Consider the following 11,638-nt stretch of genomic DNA (forward strand, 5'->3'; position numbering starts at 1 on the left):
GGAAATAAAGAAATTAATACGTCTAGCACATTTTCTAAAATAAAATAAATAAATAAAACCTTGAATAAATGTAGAAGATGGGAGACTCCACTGGAACAGTGGAGCCTGTGATTGTGAAGTCCCTGCATTGTGCATGTGTTGTGTTGAGTTTGCTATGCAGAAGGTATTTTGGCACCTTGTAAAGATTAGATCATTTCTGTTCAGTTGAACGTATGGTTTAAAATATTTACTTTAGCATTTTATTTAAATGTAGTATTTTATTTTTTAAAAGGACAGTTGATAGACTGTTATAAAAGCTTACCACAGTAAAAGCACAGCAAAGTGTAATAAACCACAGTGAAGACATGCTGAAGCACATCGAAGAATGGTAAAGAGGTTTATAAAGCAGAATAAAAAAAACAGCATTGTAAATGAATATTATAACTTTGGAAAAAAAGCATGTGAAAACTGCAAAATTACAGTGCACATTTACTGTGGTAAACTTTTATAAGGGGAACCCCTTTGCGGTAGCCACTGTTTTGTGTTCTCGTGGTAAAATGCAGATACAGTATAGCTGTCTAGAATGGAGACACATAGTGGAGACTCATATACAATGCATGAGAAGCAAGACTACACAATACAATACAGTACAGTGTTGAAATTACTTTAGAGCAGCCAAAACAGGGTGTTCCGTTTATTACTGATAACACAGGTTATCTACCTGAACAAGTCTCACTTTATATTAGCAATATGTTATTCAGATGTGTCTCGGTCATGTAGAATAGAGCAGGGTGTCCACACAGCCCTAATGTAAAATATTGTTTCTGGAATTTAAATGCACATGTATTTATATCCATATCTGCAGAGATCTAGGCTACTGATAGAAACAGTAAAGTATGAGACAGAGGTAACAGGTTGCTGCACAAGCACATGAGGCATATTCTTTTTTGCTTTTTCCTATAGAGTGCTTTGATGACTTGAATTGTGTCGAGGCTGGAATCTGGTGTTACCTGCTCTTTCAGGAACTGGAAGTTGAGAAACTAACTCCACCCCTCCTGCATAGAGAAAACAGATCACTTCCCTGTTGAGGGAATACTGCCTATAGCTTTCAGCGCATGTTCATGTCACAGAGATCTCTGAGTCTGACAAGAAACTGCAATCACGGAAGCTAAAACTTAAAGGAGGAGCTTTTTGTCGTCACAATGCATGGGATTCTCTTAATCTTTGTTTTTTTCCTCCTGGAATCCTGGGTACAGATTGTGCCGACGGCAGGATACTCCCTAAGGAACTGCACGGTCCAAGGCTCTCTGAATTACACTGACCGGCTGAAGGTCCTTTGCTATCAGATGGAATTCTACCACGTGCCTTCTGATATCCCTCGCAACACAAAGGTCTTAGACATTTCGGGCAATCGTATCTCACAGCTTCGGGAAAATGATTTCAGAAACCTGACAAACCTGAAGAACCTGAACGTGTCTCACAACCAAATCTGTCATGTGGCACCGGGCACGTTCCGGGATCTCACAGGCCTGCAGGAGCTGAATCTCACCCAGAACAAGCTGAGCGTGCTCTCAAGCAGCATGTTCCATGGATTGCTCAACCTCACCGTGTTGAAACTTGCTTGGAACCGCATACAAAAGATAGACCCCGACGCCTTCCTGGTCCTTGCCAACGTTAGGCTGGTGAACCTGACGTCGAATGCGCTCCACCAGCTTGAGGAAGTTCAACCCTTTTGAAAATGCCCTCACTTGGAGGAGCTGAGCCTGGGATCCAATGGCTTTTCAACTTTCAGCACTGAAGAGCTGACAAGCGTTCCCTTGAATTTGAGAGTGCTCGACCTGTCTAGTAACCCAATCACCAGTTTTAATGTTAGCACAGACGTTTTTCCCCACCTCGTGGATCTGGATCTCTCGCACTCAGGTCCAAAGGATGGGCTGCACTGGGAGATGAGAAATCGCTCTTTTTTAACTGGTGTGAAGACACTGTCTTTAAACGGCACCCGCATTTCAACACCTGGGCTCTTCCCTGTGATAGAAAGCTTCGCTAGCTCTTTAGAAGTTCTCCACCTTACCGATTTACATGTGGATACAGTGGTTAACATCTTAAAGAACGTTTGCCTCTCTCTACCTAAACTCCAGATCCTCAGCCTGCGAGGGGATAACCTTAGCACTCTCCAGGACAGGCTCTTTGAACGCTGTTCACTGGTGTACCATTTGGACTTATCAGATAACCAACTGAAAAGCGTGTCGGATTTCTCTTTCAGAGGTATGGACAGCTTGCATGTCCTGTACCTATCCCACAACCAGCTGGTCGCTGTTCCCAATGCCACCCAGAGCATCAGCAACCTAGAATATTTAGACTTCAGCTACAATCTGATCAATCATCTACAGAGCTGGGATTTCAACAACTTGACCAGGCTTAAGTATCTCATCCTGGTGGGGAACAAAATATCGACAATCACGGGTTCTCTGTTTGGGTCCTTGTTCAACCTGCAGGAGCTGAAGCTTGGTATAAACCTGATTCTGTCCATCCCGGAGCCATTGTCAGGCAGCCTGCATAAACTTGAGATCCTGGAACTGCGATCCAACAAGCTGAGCACCATCAAGAAAGGCACATTTCAGAACCTGCGTTCCCTTAAATCCCTCAACCTAGTGGACAATCAGATAGCTGACATTGAGGAGGGGGCTTTCAGAGGGTTAGTCCAGCTGAGAGTGTTGCTGCTGGGAAGCAACAAGCTTACCAGAGACACTTTTACAAGAGAGAATGTCTTGACAGGCATGCCTTCCCTCACTGAACTTCAGATCTTTGACAACTACCTGGAGTATGAGAGCAACGCAGAGCTAAAGCACCCTCCTTTCAAAGCCCTGAAGTCTTTGAATTACCTTCCCATCAACAGCCAAGGTCACAATGGCCTCATCCATCTGCCTTCCAATTTTCTGGAAGGGTTAAGCTCCCTCAAGGAACTACATGCTGGCAACCTGAACTTGGACTTCATACACCCCAGTACCTTCAACCACACTCCACACATGTCCTTCCTTGACATTAGCAAAAATGCCCTCAATTCTGTTGACCCGAAAACCTTCCAGACGATGCCTGACCTCACAGAATTCATCTTGAGCCAGGCACGCCTGCCGTCATTTGATTTTCTGGCCCAGGCCAACCTTTCCAAACTTAAGTTCCTGCGAGCCAGGGGCAACGAGGTTTCTGTGGTCAACAAGACTCTGATCCTCTCCCTCCCTAAGCTCAAGTACCTGGACCTGCAGCAGAACCCCATTCACGTATGGCTGTGAGAATGCCTGGTTCCAGAACTGGTCCCTGCAGGACACCAACACCCAGGTCCTGAACTTGTATGAGCTCTCCTGTGGGTACCCTCCAACCCTACGCAACAGCAGACTGGCTGATTTCAAGTTTGACTCCTGTGCGCTTGACCTGGAGTTTATCTTTTTTGTCTCAACTTCCACCCTTGTGACTCTTACCATGGTGTCCTCCTTCATCTTCCACTTCCTCCACTGGCAGGTTGTCTATGCCTACCATCTCTTCCAAGCGTTCTTATACGACAGGAAGCAGAAGCCGTCCAGACGCTACGAGTTTGATGCCTTTGTTTCGTACAACACGCACGATGAGCCTTGGGTCCTGAGGGAGCTTCTGCCCAACCTGGAGCAGGGCCGTGGCTGGAAGCTGTGTCTGCACCACCGAGACTTTCAGCCCGGCAAGCCCATCATCGACAACATCGTGGACAACATCTACAAGAGCCGCAAGACCCTCTGCATCATCAGCCGCCACTACCTGGAGAGCGAGTGGTGCTCCAGGGAGATCCAGGTGGCCAGCTTCCGTCTCTTTGACGAGCAGAAGGACGTGCTGGTCCTGGTGTTCCTGGAGGGCATCCCCGACTGCCAGCTCTCCCCCTACCACAGGATGAGGAAGCTGGTGAAAAAGAAGACCTACCTGAACTGGCCCAAATGTGAGGAAGAAACCAGACTGTTCTGGCACAAGCTGAACACAGCACTGGAGACCCGAGAAGAACCCAATGAGGAGAGTCCGATTCTGTCTGGCTTAGAGACTCGTGACTGAAACGTTATGCTTTATGTTGTTATAGTTTAACTTGTTGAATTACTGGTAGAATGTTTTTTAAACTCTACTCCAGAAATAAGACTCCCATTGCAAAGCAGTTTGAGCCATTGCTGGTTTTAATAAGATACACCTAACATTGAAGAACAACAGACACCTCAGTACCGGTATCACAGAAAAATGATTTGTTTTAGATTTTAAAGACATACTTCTAGAGAAGCGATGGAGGTTTCTGAAGCACATTTACAGATACTGGTTGCAACACATTTTAGAAAATAAATACATACATAACATGGGATTAAAATGAACAAAAAAAGGGAAAAGGGCCATTAGCACGTTATTTCAAATAATCATTGGTGTGGTATTGTGAGCTACCTAATAAAAAGCTAGTAACTTTGCTTAACTTCATTATTGTTCTTATAAAATGTTTTTTCTATCATTCTCTTCGTTTTAAATCTTAACTTTCAATATAGATTTGTTATGTCTTTGGCAGCTTGCATGACACAATGACAGCTCAGACAGCACGCCCTGAAATGTCAAACAGTAACTATATTCAGTGAGAACAGACGTGGTATAATGCATACAACTCTCAGCGATGTTAGCGTAAAGCCGCTTTGGGTTCATTGAGAGACACGGTGGAAGGCAGCGCTGTGCTCAACGTGACAGGAGCTTTACTCTTAATACTCACAAGGGGGAGCTCTTGCACTGGATAACAGCCACGATACCTGGGCTTCTGCAACGTCATATTTAACACTGTTGCGTGGGAAATGAGGGAGAAGGGATCTGTGAGTACAAGAAGCATAAAAATGATTTTAAAAAAATTCAATTGAATTTATTTATTATTTATGCTTTTTATTTTGTTTTTATTTGTTTTTGTTGTTGCATTCAATATTCTTCTGTGAATTCTATTCTGTTATAAACTAAAGATTTAATCAAAGATGTTAAGAAACTAAGCCAAACAAAATGAGACAAGCAAATCTTATATAAAAGAAGCACTCACACACACACACATTGATCACACAGAGAGGAAACCTCACCCCCTATGCTTTCATTAGTCTTCAGAAAACCTTTCTTTGCTTTCACCACTCTGTGCTCACATCCTTCACATAAACTGGTGACTTGTTCTGACCCGGGGAAAGGGGATCTGATCAGAGCTGCTTCCCGCTGCAGCCACCTTCTCAAGCGCCCATCTGCTGCAATCACGGCCGCAGTGTGCCCCCACACTATCTGTGAGGGTGTCATCATGTAGACTCATGAAGCCCCAGGATGAGTCCCTCTGGAGCTGCACCCAGAAGATGAGTCTTCTGCCTACCCTTTCACACATTGCATCATCATGCCCAGCTGCTGTGCCAGCTCTCACTTCCACATTCAAAGAAGTATATATGTATATATATTCCTGTCTGGAGTGTGTGCATCATAGGGACACGAATACTTTCTGAGAAGACTTAAAAAGGCTGCTCTGACTCTCACAGAGCCACACACAGGCCTCTGAATATGGGGCTGAATGCATTTAGATAGTGGTAACCAGGACATGCTGGGCATGGCTGTTCCATTGTAATCCCCGCTGAAGCTTTTTTACAATCACCTCGGGATTGATCCCCTCAAGCAGGGCTCTCACACGCCTCCCAGTCTGTGCTGCAGACTTCCCTCTGTGAGTGAATACAGCGCTCTCATTCCAGGTATGTTCTCCTCTTACATTCATCTCACACACGATTAAAACAAAAAGACCTGTGCTGGGATTAATAAAGCTTAGAATGGGTTGCAAAGTTTGCAAAGTTTGTTTTAGATAAAAGATTGCTTTGGGTCTAGGAAGACACATTCACCTATTCCCTGCTTATCAATGATTAACTTCAAATAATTACCATCCAAACGCATTTTTAGTCTTGCTAACTTTGCATGTGTTATTCATGCAGACACTGTATAACAGTGAATAAGGGGTTTTCTCTTGATGTTTCAATTTGTTAACACTCTTTTTAACGTTGACTTGTACAATCAAGCGATTGTTCTTTTAATCGATTAAAAGCACTGCTTGTGTGTGTGTATGTAACGTGATCACCCCCAGCTCACTCTGTCTCTGCCTGGTACATTTACAAAGATCACAGATAGAAAAGCCTCCTGAGGGGGGAATTCAGTTGCAAGATGCAGTAGTTCTATCAGATCCACTTTTTGCAGTAACTGCATACTGTAGTTATATACCTGAGCCTATGATAAATAACTGGTTAGTCCATGTGTCAAATCAGTACATCTGTAAAATAACGGGTATGTGTGTAGATTTACCTAAGGAGGCGGTAGTTAATGCTACAGCATTTGAAGCAAATTCAGAAATAAAGTAACGTCAGGGAGCATAATGGCAAAAAACAAATAAATACAGAAATAAGGATTTCCCTAAACTCTGTTACGTATTTGGGTAAAATAACTAATTTATTATTTACTTTTCTTAAACTCCAGGGTTTTTTTTTGTATTTGATTAATCTTTTAAAACTTCACTGCATTCCTTCTTGCATTGTTATTATTATTATTATTATTATTATTATTATTATTATTATTATTATTATTATTATTATTAATAATAATAATAATAATAATAATAATAATAATAATAATAATAATAATAATAATAATAATGTATGTATTATGCAGAGACCGTGTATTAATGTTTTGTCCGCTATACAGATATGATTAGAGCCAGATTTCTGGTTTGATCCCCCTTGTCTTTTGCTTTATGTGAAGGTGTGTGGCGGCGCTGTGCTGTGCTGTGCTGTGCTGTGCTGTCCTGTCATGACTTTTTCTTTTGGCCCTTATGCCTTTTGTTTTGTGAATGTGTTTTGTTTGCTTCATGTTTGTCTTTGTAAATAAAGTGTGCATTAGCTCTTGAAGCTGCAGCTTCTGTGTTCTGAGTCTCTCTCCCTGCCGGTAACATCCTGGCCGTGACGCTGCCCTGTCACAGGTACCTAACAGTTTTGTTTCTGCTTTGCATTAGGAGCCAAACACGGATACTGAACACAAGCAAAAGTTCTCTCCAGTGTTCCAGTTCTTCCTGTCTGCTGCCTGCCAGCTCTCTCAGCTTGGGGCTTGCGTTCAGTCAGAGGAACCAAGGGGTCTGCAGATATTCATTGGTTTTGGTTGATGCAACAACATGGGTGCCCCCACAGGCAGTGTGAGCGGGATCAACTTCCTCTTTCTAGCGTCACTGGTGTATGGTTTAGTGCTGATATTTCCAACATCAGGCTTCTCCCTGATGAACTGCACCGTTCATAGTTCCCCAAATGCCACAAACCTGAAGGTGCGCTGCTTTAATAAGAGATTCTACCACGTGCCGACTGATAAGCCTGCCAAAACAAGGCTCCTGGATATAGCAGGGAACCTCATCTCCAGGCTACAGAGAGGGGATTTCACAAACCTGACGTACATGAGGGAGCTGAACATATCTCACAATCACATCCACCACATAGATGAAGGCACCTTCAGGGACCTGGCCGCTCTGAAAGAGCTCAACCTGGCTGAGAATAATTTGAGTGTCCTGTACGGGAGACTGTTTGAGGGTCTGAAGAACCTGACCGTGTTGCAACTGGGAGGGAATCGCATACAAGAGATCCACCAATCAACCTTCCAGCCCCTGGTCAATGTCAAGGTCGTGAACTTGAGTTTCAATGCACTTCACCAACCACAGAGAGTCCAGCCCGTCTTCAGAGCCTCTCGCTTGGAGAGGCTGTATGTTGGAGGCAATCAATTTCCAAGTTTTAACACAGAAAATTTTGCTAAAGCTCCCATACACTTGAAAGCGCTCGACATGTCCTACAACCCTTTTACACATTTTAATATTACAAGCGACATCTTTTTAGGGCTCATGGTTTTGAACCTGTCTTATTCAGGGTCACAGAATGGGCTACACTGGGAGCTAAGGAACAACACGTTTGTAAAGGGGGTGAAGGAACTGAATTTGAACGGCTTTCACATGACAATACAAGGGATTTTATCAGTGATAAAGAACTTCGCCAAATTGTCGCTGGAAGAGCTACAGCTTAATAACTTAAACTTCAGCCAAGCTGTTCATTTCTTGAAAGACATCTGCCTCTCGCTTCCTAAACTAAAGAGGCTCAGCCTTCAAGGGAACAGCATATCCACTATCGAGGACAGTACGTTTGTCAATTGCTCCTCGCCGAACCGTTTGGATTTATCGAGAAACAGTTTGAAGAACCTGTCAGATATGTCTTTCAGAGCCATGCCCCAGTTGCATTTCCTAGTACTGTCCTATAACCAGCTGAGCACCGTACCTAATGCAACCCAGAACCTCACCAGCCTGGAAACCCTGGACCTAAGCTACAACCTGATTGAGAAGCTACACAGCTATGATTTCAAAGGCTTGAGAAGGCTGAGCTGTCTCAATCTGAGGGGGAACTACATCATCATACTCAACAAACAGTTATTCACCGACCTCGTGAGCCTGCAGGACCTGAAGCTTCACAACAATCTGATCCTGGATATCCCGGAGCCGCTGGCAGCTAGCTTGCGCAACCTGAAGACCCTGAATCTAGGCGTCAACAAGCTGAGTACCATCAAGAACGCCACCTTCCTCAACTTGAATTCACTGAGGATTCTTTACATGTCAACCAACCAGATTTCAATCATTGAGGAGGGGGCTTTCAATGGGCTGACAAAGCTCAGAACGTTGCACCTGGGGAACAACAAGCTGACCAAGAACACGTTCAGAGGAAAGAATGTCTTCACAGGGATGCCTGCCCTAAAGATTCTGATGCTGTATAGCAACCACATTAACTATGAGACGTCAGATGAGCTAGAGCAACCTCCTTTCGTTGCTCTGAAGTCCCTGACTCACCTATCCTTCAACAGTCAGGGTCCCAAGGGTCTATTGCATGTGCCATCTAACTTTCTGAAGGGTCTGCCTTTCCTCAGGTTACTGTATGCTGGCAGCCTGAGCCTGACTTCTCTTGACCCAGATACATTCAGCTACACACCTCTTTTAACTTACATAGACCTCAACAGCAACCCGCTCGCTTTTATTGACCCTAGAATTTTCCAGAACATACCAGCCCTGGAAATATTGTACCTGGACAAAATGCGGCTGCAGTCCCTGGATTTCCTGATTAATGCCAACCTCACCAAGGTCAAGTTCCTATCAGCAATGGAAAACGAGTTCACCACACTAAACAAGTCCCATATCCAGTCCCTCCCCTCCCTAAAGCTGCTCAAACTATCTCTGAACCCCTTCACCTGCGGCTGTGTCAATGCCTGGTTCCAGAACTGGTCCCTGCAGGACACCAACACCCAGGTCCTGAACTTGTATGAGCTCTCCTGTGGGTACCCTCCAACCCTACGCAACAGCAGACTGGCTGATTTCAAGTTTGACTCCTGTGCGCTTGACCTGGAGTTTATCTTTTTTGTCTCAACTTCCACCCTTGTGACTCTTACCATGGTGTCCTCCTTCATCTTCCACTTCCTCCGCTGGCAGGTTGTCTATGCCTACCATCTCTTCCAAGCGTTCTTATACGACAGGAAGCAGAAGCCGTCCAGACGCTACGAGTTTGATGCCTTTGTTTCATACAACACGCACGATGAGCCTTGGGTCCTGAGGGAGCTTCTGCCCAACCTGGAGCAGGGCCGTGGCTGGAAGCTGTGTCTGCACCACCGAGACTTTCAGCCCGGCAAGCCCATCATCGACAACATCGTGGACAACATCTACAAGAGCCGCAAGACCCTCTGCATCATCAGCCGCCACTACCTGGAGAGCGAGTGGTGCTCCAGGGAGATCCAGGTGGCCAGCTTCCGTCTCTTTGACGAGCAGAAGGACGTGCTGGTCCTGGTGTTCCTGGAGGACATCCCCGACTGCCAGCTCTCCCCCTACCACAGGATGAGGAAGCTGGTGAAAAAGAAGACTTACCTGAACTGGCCCAAATGTGAGGAAGAAACCAGGCTGTTCTGGCACAAGCTGAACACAGCACTGGAGACCCGAGAAGAACCAGATGAAGAAAATCCCATTCTAACTGGCTTAGAGACTTGTGACTGAAACTTTATGCTTTATGTTGTTATAGTTTAACTTGTTGAATAACTGGTAGAATGTTTTTCCCCCCCTGGCACCTTGAGCCACTCTGATCACCATTCCTCCCTGGTCCCTACTCTAGACTCCTCTATGCCTCCCAGCACCCCCTTACACTTCACATCCCTGACCCTGCCAAATGTACATTCAAACTAAACCAGCTTTAATAATTAAAAACACACACGCATACCCCTAGAGCAGATCTTTCAAAACACAGCGTCTAAAACAAGAAGTGAGAGAGTCATTCACATCTTTATAGGAAGCTGTATACTTGCAACATGTCCTGTGGCAGGAGTTGGTCATGCATTTGACCAAGTGCTTCTTTAAAGTGCTTTGACGTGTTAAAGTGTAAACGGAAGTCTCCAAACAAGGCATCTGTTCCTCTTTAGAGTGCTTCCAAATCACATTTTAACACACTAGCATTCTTAGCCCCATAAATAGTAACCTTTTGTATTGTGCTACAAGGACATTTTGACTATGTGTTTTGTTGTTTTTTACTCCTTATTTCTTGTGTTGGCTGGGCTGGTGTGAGCCTCTTGCCAGCTCCTCATTGGAAATGAGAATGTGTTCTCAATCCACTCATCTGGATAAATAAAGAGTTTCACTGACTGATTGGTTTTCTGTGGTTTTGACGTCAGCCTGAGCTAAGATTGCCACCCGTACCGTAATTTGCACTACTGAGACAAATGTATTTTTCAAGCATGCGAAGTCAGAGATCCCCGTCTCTGGTGACGCACCAACTTCCTACCGGAACCGGATCTATCTCAGTTAGCAGGTAATTATGGGAGGTGTAGTTCATTTGATTAACAATTACTCACTTTACACATACTGCGTGAAAAGGATCGGCTAGTGCGAGGAAGTTCTGAATCCTATTGGGTGGTGTGTGCCGCTGTCAGCTATGCAGCTATGAAACACATAACCTAGCTGACCGATTTCGGACACGATGGCAAATTCAGTAACATGGGTGAACAAAGTTCATGACAATATTTTCAAAGCCCGGTGCACTGTGTGCAGAAAATAATTTTCGATCTCTCACGGCGGAGTTTGTGACCTTAGACAGCATGAAGCGGGAGAGAAGGCCATGCTCATAACTGTCGAACAAGTTAATAATTTATTCCTTTAGCTAGAGCGATTACAACTTTATTAGCTAACGTTAGATAGCTAATGTTACCCAGCGCAATTTCTAGCCATTCACGGACCTGAGCACGAGGTTCTGATTTTCTTCTGTAATGCGGTCTCCGGTCTCTTTTCTTGCTTTCTTGTCGACTTTAAGTGTAATTATTTTAATTAATTACGCATTGGATAGTGTTGTTCTTGTGTAGTTTTGTCTTTTGATCGTTTTACGAAATACATTTTCTAGGTCGCTCTCACAACTCAAAGCGCACCCCCAATTAGTAGCTGACGTTTAACGTTTTAAATGGACTTCATACTGTACGTGCGTGCACTCATAATCCGTGCATCATTCTAAGTGTATTTTCTTGAGGTGTGATATGTAAATAGCGTTTTAATGTATCGATCATTTTCTAAGATGTAGCC

The 11,638-nt window shown here is 44.3% G+C and overlaps 1 pseudogene; it reads left to right on the plus strand.

Moving 5' to 3' along the window:
* The first annotated feature begins 1,005 nt into the window (after positions 1-1,005).
* LOC117412777 (toll-like receptor 6) lies at positions 1,006-10,710 on the plus strand (annotated as a pseudogene).
* The last annotated feature ends 928 nt before the right edge of the window (positions 10,711-11,638 follow it).

The sequence above is a fragment of the Acipenser ruthenus genome, chromosome 23 (assembly GCF_902713425.1).
Source record: "Acipenser ruthenus chromosome 23, fAciRut3.2 maternal haplotype, whole genome shotgun sequence".
Taxonomy (NCBI): domain Eukaryota; kingdom Metazoa; phylum Chordata; class Actinopteri; order Acipenseriformes; family Acipenseridae; genus Acipenser; species Acipenser ruthenus.